This window comes from Lissotriton helveticus, chromosome 1_1, assembly GCF_964261635.1.
Source record: "Lissotriton helveticus chromosome 1_1, aLisHel1.1, whole genome shotgun sequence".
NCBI lineage: Eukaryota > Metazoa > Chordata > Amphibia > Caudata > Salamandridae > Lissotriton > Lissotriton helveticus.
In genome coordinates this window covers 622,281,162-622,294,513 of record NC_136057.1, presented here as the reverse complement: position 1 = coordinate 622,294,513, position 13,352 = coordinate 622,281,162, and the positions used below count along the sequence as shown (strand labels likewise).

Here is a 13,352-nt window from a genome sequence, read left to right as displayed (position 1 = left end):
GAGGGATGTGGGCGATACCATGAACGCGGTCACAGAGAGGGAGCTACACTACGATAGTGCAACTACACTCCTACACTGGTTTCCGCACACACGTAAGAATAAACTGACAAGCAAATTTATAGACATGGGCCTACTCCTTGCGAAGAGGGAACTCACTAGGGGATGGAAAGCGAAGGCAGCGCCGACACATAGGAAATGGCTGACTGAGTTCCAGAAATGGGCGGCGGCGGAGAGCACGATCAGATATCAACTGGCTCGACGGGGGCCTGACGAGAAGGCCCAGGAAGCGGCACTAGCTTGGGAAACTCTAGTCCAGGCACTTAGGGATAACACAGTAGAGAGCGAGGGAGAAGATGAAGCTGAGGACCCTGGGGAACCCGGGGAGGTGATACCCGCCATAGCTCCCACCATGGACACACACACTCCTTAGACATCTCCAGACTCCGCAGGTCACCAACACACTTCAACATGCGACAACCCAGACACGAGACACCATTGACCACCGTGGGTGGGGGGAGGGTACGGAAGGTGGGGGGGGGGGGGTTGCAACATTCCATTGCCACCGACCTAACAGTTTGAACGGACCGGATGCTGGAAGGGGGGGTTGGTGGAGGGGGGAAAGTAAAGTTAAAAGCAGACAGCGGTTGATCATCAGATACGCCATTGAGTGGTGATGAAGGGGAAGCAATTGGTGTGACAACTACCACCCAGCCCCAGACCACGAATCGAGATGATGTGGAAAATTATATAGCAGAGACTTGATTATTTTGAGATCCCGCATGCTCTTACATGAGAAATACCTGTAATGTTTGCATTATTATCTGCAATAAAAATTGTTTTACAAAAAAAAAAATGTTAGCATTTTGTTTAGAGATGTAATATATATATGATAGCACAGTAATATATATTTATGTACTTTGTTTATAAGAATGAAAGGACATGAAAAAAAGGTTATCATTTTTTTATTAAAGTATATATATTGACTTTTTATTACTTTTTATTAATGCAAAGTTTTGTGCAGTATTTTTTTAGGAAAGTATTTTGATGATGTATCCATTCTGGAAAATCACATTTACTGTTTTTGGTAGGTGTTCTATTAATGCTTTTTCCAAGTCATCAATGTCGGCTGGTATATTGAAGTAGTCCATTATAACTGTATTGTTTATGTCAGCGTTTTGACAGTTTTCAGCATTTTCTATTTGTATAGCAATAGTACAATGTTCTTGATTTGTTTTTTCTATTGCATATATTGTTAACGTAATTTCTTCTTGTGGTGGTTGTATTTTCTGTGGAGAAAAAAGAAATGAGTTAGTTGCTGTTTTTTTGTTTTTTATTGTTTTTGTTGCCCTAAAGATAAAAAAATGTTTTTATATTTTGGTGCAAATGAAGTTAATACATGGTGAAGGTAATAGAAGATAGCATTTATGAGAGTATATAGTAGTGCATAGGGAGTGCAGAGTGCATAGGGAGTGCAGAGAGAGTGCATAAGAAGTGCAGAGTTCATAGGGAGTGCAGAGTGCATAAAGAGTGCAGAGTGCATAAAGAGTGCAGAGTGCATAAAGAGTGCAGAGTGCATAAAGAGTGCAGAGTGCATAAAGAGTGCAGAGTGCATAAAGAGTGCAGAGTGCATAAAGAGTGCAGAGTGCATAAAGAGTGCAGAGTGCATAGGGAGTGCAGAGTGCATAGGGAGTGCAGAGTGCATAAAGAGTGCAGAGTGCATAAAGAGTGCAGAGTGCATAAAGAGTGCAGAGTGCATAAAGAGTGCAGAGTGCATAAAGAGTGCAGGGTGCATAAAGAGTGCAGAGTGCATAGGGAGTGCAGAGTGCATAGGGAGTGCAGAGTGCATAGGGAGTGCAGAGTGCATAGGGAGTGCAGAGTGCATAGGGAGTGCAGAGTGCATAGGGAGTGCAGAGTGCATAGGGAGTGCAGAGTGCATAGGAAGTGCAGAGTGCATAAAGAGTGCAGAGTGCATAAAGAGTGCAGAGCATAAAGAGTGCATAAAGAGTGCAGAGTGCATAAAGAGTGCAGAGTGCATAAAGAGTGCAGAGTGCATAAAGAGTGCAGAGTGCATAGGGAGTGCAGAGTGCATAGGGAGTGCAGAGTGCATAGGGAGTGCAGAGTGCATAGGGAGTGCAGAGTGCATAGGAAGTGCAGAGTGCATAAAGAGTGCATAAAGAGTGCAGAGCATAAAGAGTGCAGAGTGCATAAAGAGTGCAGAGTGCATAAAGAGTGCAGAGTGCATAGGGAGTGCAGAGTGCATAGGAAGTGCAGAGTGCATAAAGAGTGCAGAGTGCATAAAGAGTGCAGAGCATAAAGAGTGCAGAGTGCATAAAGAGTGCAGAGTGCATAAAGAGTGCAGAGTGCATAAAGAGTGCAGAGCGTGCAGAGTGCATAAAGAGTGCAGAGTGCATAAAGAGTGCAGAGTGCATAAAGAGTGCAGAGTGCATAGGGAGTGCAGAGTGCATAGGGAGTGCAGAGTGCATAGGGAGTGCAGAGTGCATAGGGAGTGCAGAGTGCATAGGGAGTGCAGAGTGCATAGGGAGTGCATAGGGAGTAGAAATTGATCATAGAGCTATAGTTGTATATAGTAATGAGTAAGTAGCAAAATTAGTAGTAGTGTGTTATTAATAAATAGTTTTACTTACTTGAAATTGCGTATTCCGTGTTGTATTTAACATTTTATTATTCTGAAATTCGTGCACTGATAAGTGAGTTATTTTGACGTAGGAGCCGATTTGTATTTGGAAATCTGCGGCATCTCTCCAAAGTGTTATTTTGATTGAGTCAGTTGTATCGTTTACTGTAATTCATTTAAGTTTTGTTTCCTGCCCAGCAACCAAAATATTTTTTGTTTCTTCTTCCTGTAAGACAAATCGAAATATTTAGTGTGGTGTGACAGAGTGTGGGAGCGACAGAGTGTGGGAGCGACAGAGTGTGGGAGCGACAGAGTGTGGGAGAGCGACAGAGTGGGGGAGAGCGACAGAGTGGGGGAGAGCGACAGAGTGGGGGAGAGCGACAGAGTGGGGGAGGGACAGAGTGGGAGTGTGGGAGCGACAGAGTGGGAGTGTACGAGCAACCGAGTGTGGGAGCGACAGTGTGTGGGAGTGTCAGAGTGAGAGTGTGGGAGCGACAGAGTGTGGGAGCAACAGAATGACAGAGGGTGGAAGTGTAGTAGCGACACTGTCGCTCCCACACTCTGTCGCTCCCACACTCTCAGTTTGTTGCTCCCACACTGTGGGAGTGACAGAGTGTGGGAGTGTAGTAGCGACACTGTTGCTCCCACAGTCTGTCGCTCCCACAGTCCCAGAGTGGGAGTGTGGGAGCGACAGAGTGTGGGAGTGTAGTAGCGACACTGTCGCTCCCGCACTATGTCACTCCCACACTGGGAGCGACAGTGTGGGAGCGACAGTGTCGCTACTATATTTCCACACTTTGTTGCTCCTGCACTCTGTTGCTCCCACAGTGTTGGAGCGACACAGAGTGTGGGAGCGACAGAGTGTGGGAGCGACAGAGTGTGGGAGCAACAGACTGGGAGTGTGGGAGCAACAGAGTGTGGGAGCAATAGTGGCGCTACTACACTCCCACACTCTGTCACTCCCACTCTGTCGCTCCCAGACTGTGGGAGTAACAGACTGTGCGAGTGTGGAAGTGACAGAGTGTGGGAGCGACAAAGTGACAGTGTGGGAGTGTAGTAGCAACACTGTTGCTCCCACACTTTGTTGCTCCCACACTCGATCGCTCCCACACTGTGGGAGCGAGTGTTGCTACTACACTCCCACACTCTGTCACTTTGTCGCTCCCATACTCTGTCGCTCCTACACTGTCATTTCCACACTCGCAGTCTGTTGCTCCCACACTGTGGGAGCGACAGAGTGTGGGAGCAATAGAGTGACAGAGTGTGGGAGTGTAGTAGCGACACTGTGTGTGAGTGATAGAGTGTGGGAGCGGCAGAGTGTGGGAGCAAGTGTCGCTACTACACTCCCACACTCTGTCGCTTTCACACTCCTAGTCTGTTGTTCCCACACTCCCACAGTCTGTCGCTCCCACACTCGGTTTGTTGCTTCCACACTGTGGGAGCGACAGAGTGCGGGAGCGGCAGAGTGTGGGAGCGAAAGTGCCGCTACTACACTCCCACACTCTGTTGCTCCCAGAGTGTGGGAGCGACAGACTGTGAGAGTGTGGGAGCAAATGACTGTGAGTGTGGGAGCGACAGTGTGGGACTTTTTTGCTACTACACTCCCACATTCTGTTGCTTTCACACTCCCAGTCTGTTGTTTCCACACTCCCACAGTCTGTCGCTCCCACACTCTCAGTTTGTTGTTCCCACACTGTGGGAGCTACGGAGTGTCGGAGCGACAGAGTGTGGGAGCGACAGGGTCGCTACTACACTCCCACCCTCTGTCATTCTGTTGCTCCCACACTCTGGGAGCGACAGAGTGTGGGAGCAATAGAGTGACAGAGTGTGGGAGTGTAGTAGCGACAATGTCGCTCCTACAGTGTGGGAGTGATAGAGTGCGGGAGTGGCAGAGTGTGGGAGCGACAGTGTCGCTACTATACTCCCACTCTGTTGATCCTGCACTTTGTTGTTTCCACAGTGTGGGAGCGACAGAGTGTGGGAGCGACAGAGTGTGGGAGTGACAGACTGGGAGTGTGGGAGCAACAGGCTGGGAGTGTGGGAGCGACAGAGTGTGGGAGCAATAGTGTCGCTCCCACACTCTGTTGCTTTCACACTCCCAGTCTGTTGTTCCCACACTCCCAGTCTGTCGCTCCCACACTCTGTTGCTCCCACACTCTGTTGCTTCCACAGTGTGGGAGTGACAAAGTGCAGGATCAACAGACTGTGGGAGTATAGTAGCGACACTGTCGCTGCCACACTCTGCCACTCCCGCACTCTATCACTCCCACACTGTAGGAGCGACATTGTCGCTACTACATTCCCACACTCTGTCACTCTATTGCTCCCACACTCTGTCGCTCCCAGAGTGTGGGAGCAACAGAATGACAGAGGGTGGGAGTGTAGTAGCGACCCTGTCGCTCCCACACTCTGTCGCTCCGACACTCCGTCGCTCACACAGTGTGGGAGCAACAAACTGTGAGAGTGTGGGAGCGACAGACTGTGGGAGTGTGGAAACAACAGACTGGGAGTGTGAAAGCGACAGAGTGTGGGAGTGCGGAAGTGACAGAGTGTGGGAGCGACAAAGTGACAGTGTGGGAGTGTAGTAGCAACACTGTTGCTCCCTCACTCTGTTGCTCCAACACTCGATCGCTCCCACACTGTGGGAGCGACAGTGTTGCTACTACACTTCCACACTCTGTAACTTTGTTGCTCCCATACTCTGTCGCTCCCACACTTTGTCATTTCCACACTCGCAGTCTGTTGCTCTCACACTCTGGGAGCGACAGAGTGTGGGAGCAATAGAGTGACAGAGTGTAGGAGTGTAGTAGCGACACTGTGTGTGAGTGAGAGTGCGGGAGCGGCAGAGTGTGGGAGCGAGTGTCGCTACTACACTCCTACACTCTGTTGCTCCCAGAGTGTGGGAGCAACAGACTGTGGGAGTGTGGGAGCAACAGACTGGGAGTGTGGGAGCGACAGTGTGGGAGCAAGTGTCGCTACTACACTCCCACACTCCGTCGCTTTCACACTCCTAGTCTGTTGTTCCCACACTCCCACAGTCTGTCGCTCCCACACTCGGTTTGTTGCTTCCACACTGTGGGAGCGACAGAGTGCGGGAGCGGCAGAGTGTGGGAGCGAAAGTGCCGCTACTACACTCCCACACTCTGTTGCTCCCAGAGTGTGGGAGCGACAGACTGTGGGAGTGTGGGAGCAAATGACTGGGAGTGTGGGAGCGACAGTGTGGGACTTTTTTGCTACTACACTCCCACATTCCGTCGCTTTCACACTCCCAGTCTGTTGTTTCCACACTCCCACAGTCTGTCGCTCCCCCAGTCTGTTGCTCCCACACTCTGGGAGCGACAGAGTGTGGGAGCAATAGAGTGACAGAGTGTGGAAGTGTAGTAGCAACACTATCGCTCCCATAGTGTGTGAGTGATAGAGCGAAAGTGTCGCTACTACACTCCCACACTCTGTTGCTCCCAGAGTGTGGGAGCAACAGACTGGGAGTGTGGGAGCGACAGTGTGGGAGCAAGTGTCGCTACTACACTCCCACACTCTGTCACTCCCACACTCTGTCGCTTTCACACTCCAAGTCTGTTGTTTCCACACTCCCACAGTCTGTCGCTCCCCCAGTCTGTTGCTCCCACACTCTGGGAGCGACAGAGTGTGGGAGCAATAGAGTGACAGAGTGTGGAAGTGTAGTAGCAACACTATCGCTCCCACAGTGTGTGAGTGATAGAGCGAAAGTGTCGCTACTACACTCCCACACTCTGTTGCTCCCAGAGTGTGGGAGCGACAGACTGTGGGAGTGTGGGAGCAACAGACTGGGAGTGTGGGAGCGACAGTGTGGGAGCAAGTGTCGCTACTACACTCCCACACTCCGTCGCTTTCACACTCCTAGTCTGTTGTTCCCACACTCCCACAGTCTGTCGCTCCCACACTCGGTTTGTTGCTTCCACACTGTGGGAGCGACAGAGTGCGGGAGCGCCAGAGTGTGGGAGCGAAAGTGCCGCTACTACACTCCCACACTCTGTTGCTCTCAGAGTGTGGGAGCGACAGACTGTGGGAGTGTGGGAGCAAATGACTGGGAGTGTGGGAGCGACAGTGTGGGACTTTTTTGCTACTACACTCCCACATTCCGTCGCTTTCACACTCCCAGTCTGTTGTTTCCACACTCCCACAGTCTGTCGCTCCCCCAGTCTGTTGCTCCCACACTCTGGGAGCGACAGAGTGTGGGAGCAATAGAGTGACAGAGTGTGGAAGTGTAGTAGCAACACTATCGCTCCCATAGTGTGCGAGTGATAGAGCGAAAGTGTCGCTACTACACTCCCACACTCTGTTGCTCCCAGAGTGTGGGAGCAACAGACTGGGAGTGTGGGAGCGACAGTGTGGGAGCAAGTGTCGCTACTACACTCCCACACTCAGTTGCTCCCAGAGTGTGGGAGCGACAGACTGTGGGAGCAACAGACTGGGAGTGTGGGAGCGACAGTGTGGGAGCAAGTGTCGCTACTACACTCCCACACTCTGTCACTCCCACACTCTGTCGCTTTCACACTCCCAGTCTGTTGTTTCCACACTCCCACAGTCTGTCGCTCCCCCAGTCTGTTGCTCCCACACTCTGGGAGCGACAGAGTGTGGGAGCAATAGAGTGACAGAGTGTGGAAGTGTAGTAGCAATACTATCGCTCCCACAGTGTGTGAGTGATAGAGCGAAAGTGTCGCTACTACACTCCCACACTCTGTTGCTCCCAGAGTGTGGGAGCGACAGACTGTGGGAGTGTGGGAGCAACAGACTGGGAGTGTGGGAGCGACAGTGTGGGAGCAAGTGTCGCTACTACACTCCCACACTCTGTCACTCCCACACTCTGTCGCTTTCACACTCCCAGTCTGTTGTTTCCACACTCCCACAGTCTGTCGCTCCCCCAGTCTGTTGCTCCCACACTCTGGGAGCGACAGAGTGTGGGAGCAATAGAGTGACAGAGTGTGGAAGTGTAGTAGCAACACTATTGCTTCCACAGTGTGTGAGTGATAGAGCGAAAGTGTCGCTACTACACTCCCACACTCTGTTGCTCCCAGAGTGTGGGAGCGACAGACTGTGGGAGTGTGGGAGCAACAGACTGGGAGTGTGGGAGCGACAGTGTGGGAGCAATTGTCGCTACTACACTCCCACACTCCGTCGCTTTCACACTCCTAGTCTGTTGTTCCCACACTCCCACAGTCTGTCGCTCCCACACTCCGTTTGTTGCTTCCACACTGTGGGAGCGACAGAGTGCGGGAGCGGCAGAGTGTGGGAGCGAAAGTGCCGCTACTACACTCCCACACTCTGTTGCTCCCAGAGTGTGGGAGCGACAGACTGTGGGAGTGTGGGAGCAAATGACTGGGAGTGTGGGAGCGACAGTGTGGGACTTTTTTGCTACTACACTCCCACATTCCGTCGCTTTCACACTCCCAGTCTGTTGTTTCCACACTCCCACAGTCTGTCGTTCCCACACTCTTATTGTTGATCCCACACTGTGGGAGCTACGGAGTGTCGGAGCGACAGAGTGTGGGAGCGACAGGGTCGCTACTACACTCCCACCCTCTGTCATTCTGTTGCTCCCACACTCTGGGAGCGACAGAGTGTGGGAGCAATAGAGTGACAGAGTGTGGGAGTGTAGTAGCGACAATGTCGCTCCTACAGTGTGGGAGTGATAGAGTGCGGGAGTGGCAGAGTGTGGGAGCGACAGTGTCGCTACTATACTCCCACTCTGTTGATCCTGCACTTTGTTGTTTCCACAGTGTGGGAGCGACAGACTGTGGGAGCGACAGAGTGTGGGAGCGACAGACTGGGAGTGTGGGAGCAACAGACTGGGAGGGTGGGAGCGACAGAGTGTGGGAGCAATAGTGTCGCTCCCACACTCTGTTGCTTTCACACTCCCAGTCTGTTGTTCCCACACTCCCAGTCTGTCGCTTCCACACACTCACAATTTGTTGCTCCCACACTGTGGCAGTGACAGAGTGTGGGAGTGTAGTAGCGACACTGTTGCTCCCACAGTCTGTCGCTCCCACAGTCTGTCGCTCTTACACTCGCAGTTTGTTGCGCCCACACTCCCCCAGTCTGTCTCTCCCACACTCCCAGTTTGTCCCTCCCACACTCTGGGAGCGACAGAGTGTGGGAGTGACAGTGTGGGAGTGACAGAGTGTGGGAGTGACAGAGTGTTTGAGGAAGTGTCTTTGTGAAAGATTGTTGTTTTTTTGTGTGAAAGTGTGTGCGCGAATGAGTTTGTGCGAAGAGTGTGTGTTAAAGATAGTTTTGGAAAGGGTGTGTGTAAAGATTGTGTATGAGCTTACTTCAGTAATTGTTCCTGATATGCTCATTAATGTGCGTAATTTTGCTCCTTTGACAGTTTTTATTGGTGAAATAGGTGGAGCAGGTGGTTGTAGAATATTTTCCGCTTCCTGCAATATTTCCGGAGATATAGTGAAGGGTTTTAATCTTGCTATCTTAGTTTGCTTTGTGATGATGACGACATTGTTTTTAGTTAGGAAATTCCGAATTATTATTGCATTTCCTTCTTTTGTTTGTTGATAAAAGTCTTCATTGTAGCATGTTGCTTTGATGGAAGCACTGTGATCAGCTAGAGCAAGGTGATATAATACTCTGTCCTCTTGTTTTGCGTTTTTATAGTTTGTTTTTGTTGAACATTTCACAACGTTCGCTCTGATGGATTTTTGGTAAGGTTTGCTTTCGGCTTCTTTCATTTGTTTAAGTTCTTCTATGGAAATCATCTGAAATGAGAGTAAATGTTAGTACACATTCTGGACATTTTTTCCCCTTTGTAATTAGCTGGAATAAAAGCACATGTTAAAGGAGATTGTTTGCATTTAAACTGCTACCCATAATGCTTTGTGATCACTATAATATGATTCTAATGTACCATAGTGCATTACATCTACATTAGTATAGATATGGTCTAATGTTGAATTGTAGTCTGTTGTGTATTGTTGTACTTTTTGCTGACATTGAAATTGTTCTAGCATATATTCTAATAGCAAAGTTGTGTTTAGTGTTCTTTGTGTTAAATCTATGTTGAAGTCTCCCATGATTACATATTTATAATTTGGATAAAAGTTGAGTATGGTAGTTAAATCGTGTAATAATGTTTGTAGACTTACATGTGGTGGTTTGTATAGTGTAACAAATAAGTAGTCACAATTATTAAGATGCTGAGTGAAATATAAAAAGTCGATTTCATGTAGTGTTTTATATATTGGTAATAAGCAAATGTTTTTTCTGTAATAAATGGCAATTCCATGTTTTGTTTGCTGATTGTGAAATTTATCAAATATTACTAGATGATATTGTTCTAGTAAGAAACTATTCATATCTGCTTTTCTAGTGGTATTTATCTCAGTGAGGCATATTATGTCGCTATTCATGATATTTTTGTCAGATTTTATAGCAGTGTAATTTCTTTGCAGGGATCTTATGTTATGCACAATTATGTTACAGTCTTCGTTATAGCACTCTAACTGTGGTACTGATATGTGCAATTGCATGTCTGTGCGTAAGCGTGTCATTTCTTCATGTACTTTTGGATGAACAGCTATTTTGTCTTGCTGGAAGTTTTTTACATATATTGTTAGACGGGGACCCTGAGGGTCGGCCGGATACTGAGGGAGAGATCCCCGAGGGGGACCGTCTCCTGGCGATCGTACAGACAAGTTACCTCCCTCCCCACAAACAGGCACCACACCAAGTCGAGTTCAATGCTTTATAGAAGGTTCTTCAGGCAAGGATATCAGCGATACAGGATATCTCGGACCCGGGGGTCCTCTCACTTCTAGTCTCTGTAGGGAAAGGGGGTAGCGGGACAGTCTTGGTACCGGATAGGTACAGGTAGGGGTAAGAGGCGAGCTCACAATCCTCGAGCTGGAGTGTCTGTGGATCGGGCCGCGGCAGCGCCAGCAGGCCAAGATGGTAGTCTCACAAGGCAGAGGGCCGCGGCAGCGCCAGCAGGCCAAGTCGATGGTTTCACGAGGCAGAGGGCCGCGGCAGCGCCAGCAGGCCGAGACGATGGTTTCACGAGGCAGAGGGCCGCGGCAGCGCCAGCAGGCCAAGTCGATGGTTTCACGAGGCAGAGGGCCGCGGCAGCGCCAGCAGGCCGAGACGATGGTTTCACGAGGCAGAGGGCCGCGGCAGCGCCAGCAGGCCAAGTCGATGGTTTCACGAGGCAGAGGGCCGCGGCAGCGCCAGCAGGCCAAGTCGATGGTTTCACGAGGCAGAGGGCCGCGGCAGCGCCAGCAGGCCAGTCACGGATGAGTTCTTCTCGGGTCTCTCGACTCCAGGATACAACTCCCTTCCTGGTCTGGCACTGCCCCAGTTATAGGTCTGGTCCCCTTTGATGTCCGGACCCTCGCGCCTGGGGGCCGGGAGGTCCGGGATGAGGGAGTCCAGACACCCAGCAGGGGGGTGGAGCCAGTGCCCAGGGCGGCCTGGGGTGATCGACACCTGGCGGAGGAGAGCCGTTGACGATTCCTTCTCCCATTGACTCGCCAAGTGGTCACTCTGCCTCCTGGGGGGAGGTTGGTGCCTCGGTGGCGGGCCCGGCCGGGCCCAGGGTTAGGGTCGAGTTGAGGCCACGCGGCCTCGTGCTGCAGTGCCCCAAGATGGCGGCCGGGTCGATGTCGAGGTGTGGATGGTGACCCGGGCCAGCTGGGTCCGGAGCTGGTGTCTTGTAGTGGAGGGATTGCAGGGTACTTTGGGTGGTCGGTTGGGGACTCTGGCTGGGGATGCAGGGAGAGCCAGGGTCCCGGTCCCATTGCGGGGAGGGGGGACCGCCTGAACATGCGGCCTGTCCAACATGCGTCCCCCCCAGCTGAAGGCGGGGAGAGTCAGCCATCTTCCTGGGGACTCTCCTCGCTGAGGCGGAAAAAGCGTGACAGGCCGTCGGCATTGGCGTGGTCCTGGCCTGGACGATGTTCCACCGTGAAGTCCATCCCCTGCAGGGAGATGGACCAGCGCAACAGCTTCGGGTTCTCCCCCCGCATTTGCATCAGCCATTGCAGGGGTCGGTGGTCTGTTTGCACCCGGAAGTGGGTGCCGAAGAGGTATGGCTGGAGCTTTTCGAGTGCCCAGACTACGGCGAAGGCCTCTCTCTCAATGGTGCTCCAGCGCTGTTCTCGGGGCAAGAGGCGTCTGCTGATGAAGACCACCGGATGGTCGACCCCTTCGGCGTTGAGTTGGGAGAGGACGGCCCCCACACCATGATCGGAGGCGTCCGTCTGCACAATGAATTCCCGGCTGTAGTCGGGAGCCTGGAGCACGGGGGCCGTGCACATGGCGGTCTTTAGTTTCTCGAAGGCCGATTGGCAGTCCGGGGTCCAGTTGACGGTTTTGGGGCCCTTCTTGGAGGTGAGCTCTGTGAGGGGCCCTACGATGCTACCATAGTCCTTCACGAACCGCCGGTAGTATCCGGTGAGCCCCAGGAAGGCCCGGACCTCCGTTTGGGTCGTAGGGGGTTGCCAGGCCTGGATGGCAGCAATCTTGAGTTGGAGAGGGGCCACCAGCCCGCTTCCCACTTGGTGTCCCAGGTAGGTCACGGACCCTTGGCCAACCTGGCACTTGCTGGCCTTGATGGTGAGCCCGGCTTGCTGGAGGGCGTGTAGAACCTCCCGCAGGTGGCGGAGGTGGTCGGTCCACTGGTGGCTGTACACAGCAATGTCGTCCAGGTAGGCGGCACTGAAGTCTTCCAGGCCCGCCAGTACCTGGTTTACCAGCCGTTGGAACGTTGCCGGGGCGTTTTTCATGCCGAAGGGCATTACTTTAAAGTGGTAGTGCCCGTCCGGGGTAGAGAAGGCGGAACGTTCTTGGGCCCTAGGGGTGAGGGCGATCTGCCAGTAGCCCGCTGTTAGGTCGAAGATGCTCAGGTAGCGGGCGGCCCCCATCCGGTCAATTAGCTCATCTGCCCGGGGGATGGGATGAGCGTCGGTCCTGGTAACTGCATTCAGCCCCCGATAGTCCACGCAGAACCGGAGCCCAGGGGCAACGCCCGGGGCGGCCGCTTTGGGAACCAGGACGACTGGGCTCGCCCAGGGGCTGTCTGAGGGTTCGATCACTCCCAGGGTCAGCATTTTGGACACCTCGGTCTGGATGCAGGTGCGCACCCGGTCGGGTACGCGGTACGCCCGGTGTCGAATAGGAGAGCTGTCCCCGGTGTCCACATCGTGAAGGCACCAGGGGGTGACTCCGGGGGTGAGGGAGAACAGGGAGGCGAACCGCCTTAGGAGCGTTTGGCAGTCTTGGCGTTGCTCCGGGGACAGGGCCTCGGAGAGCTGGACCCCTTCCACTGAGCCATCCCGTTCGAGGACCCTTAGTAAGTCCGGAAGGGGTTCGGAGTCTTCTTCTGTCCCATTATCGGTAGCCATCAGGAGGCTGAGTTCGGATCGCACAAAATGGGGTTTGAGCCTGTTGGCATGGAGGACCCGTAGGGGGTTTCGGGCAGTCTCCATGTCGATTAAATAGGTGACGGGCCCCTTGCGTTCGATCACCTTGAAGGGCCCGGACCATCTGTCTTGGAGTGCACAGGGTTCAACCGGGGACATCACCCAGACCTGTTGTCCCGGTTCGAACTCAATGGAGGACGCGTGCTGATCGTACCACCTCTTCATGTCCTCCTGGCTGGCCTCGAGATTGGCTTTGGCGGTGTCTCGGAACCGCCGGGTCTGGTTGCGGAGAGCCAGGAGGTACCTGTAGATGT

At 52.4% G+C, this 13,352-nt stretch overlaps 1 long non-coding RNA gene across 1 annotated transcript in view; it reads right to left on the bottom strand.

Moving 5' to 3' along the window:
• Positions 1-954: 954 nt before the first annotated feature.
• LOC144770282 (uncharacterized) overlaps positions 955-13,352 on the bottom strand; it is a 47,493-nt gene continuing 35,095 nt past the window's right edge. The window contains exons 3-5 of the long non-coding RNA XR_013598860.1: positions 8,944-9,381; positions 2,646-2,861; positions 955-1,286 (exon numbers count right to left, since the gene is read on the bottom strand). This is a non-coding gene — a long non-coding RNA (uncharacterized LOC144770282). The remainder of the gene's footprint in view (positions 1,287-2,645; positions 2,862-8,943; positions 9,382-13,352) is intronic.